A 1,301-nucleotide genomic window follows, 5' to 3' on the forward strand; every position below is an offset into this window, starting at 1 on the left:
CAATATTAGGAACAAAGAAGATTTCAAACTAAAAGGAAAAAGACAACCAGTAGTGCCAACACCAAAATGATAGAGATGTGAGAATTATCTGACAATAAATTTTATAGTCATGATAAATGCTCCAGTGATCAATTATGACTTTAAACATTTTTTAAAATAGAGTCTCAGTAAAGGAATTAAAAGTTTCAGAAGAAGGAGGACCTTCAAGATGGCGGAAGAGTAAGACGCGGAGATCACCTTCCTTCCCACAGATACATCAGAAATACATCTACATGTGGAACAACTCCTACAGAACACCTACTGAATGCTGGGAGAAGACCTCAGACCTCCCAAAAGGCAAGAAACCCCCCACGTACCTGGGTAGGACAAAAGAAAAAAGAATAAACAGAGACAAAAGAGTAGGGATGGGACCTGCACCAGTGGGAGGGAGCTGTGAAGGAGGAAAGGTTTCCACACACTAGGAAGCCCCTTCGGGGGCGGAGATTGCGGGAGGCGGAGGGGGAAGCTTCGGAGCTGTGGAGGAGAGCACAGCAACAGGGGTGCAGAGTGCAAAGCGGTGCCGACCAGCACTCACCAGCCCAAGACGCTTGTCTGCTCACCACCAGAGCGGGCGGGGTCTGGAAGCTGAGGCTCAGGCTTCAGAGGTCAGATCCCAGGGAGAGGACTGGGGTTGGCTGTGTGAACACAGCCTGAAGGGGCTAGTGCACCACAGCTAACAGGGAGGTAGTCCGGGGAAAGTCTGGACCTGCCTAAGAGTCAAGAGACCAAGAAGCCTGTGTGCAAGCACAGGTCACTATCCATACCTCCCCTCCCAGGAGCCTGTGCAGCCCGCCACTGCCAGGATCCTGTGACCCAAGGACAACGTCCCTGGGAGAACACACGGCACGCCAGAGTCTACTGCAGCAGGCTTGCCCACATTCCATACCCTTCCCTCCCCCTGGCCTGAGTGAGCAAGAGCCCCCTAATCAGCCACTGCTTTAATCCCCTCCTGTCTGGGTGAAGAACAGACACCAGAGGCCAACCTACATGCACAGGTGGGGCCAATTCCAAAGCTGAAACACAGGAGCTGTGCAAAAAAAAGAAGAGAAAGGGAAATTTCTCTCAGCAGCCTCAGGAGCAGAGGATTAAATCTCCACAATCAACTTGATGTACCCTGCATTTGTGGAATACCTGAATAGACAACAGATCATCCTAAAATTCAGGTGGTGGACTTTAGGAGCAACTGTGGACTTGGGGTTTACTGTATGCGACTGATTAGTTGCTGATTTTTACGTTTATCTCAGTATAGTTTTTAGCACTTG

The sequence above is a fragment of the Neophocaena asiaeorientalis genome, unplaced genomic scaffold (genome assembly GCF_003031525.2).
Source record: "Neophocaena asiaeorientalis asiaeorientalis breed wild unplaced genomic scaffold, Neophocaena_asiaeorientalis_V1.1 scaffold613, whole genome shotgun sequence".
Classification (NCBI taxonomy): domain Eukaryota; kingdom Metazoa; phylum Chordata; class Mammalia; order Artiodactyla; family Phocoenidae; genus Neophocaena; species Neophocaena asiaeorientalis.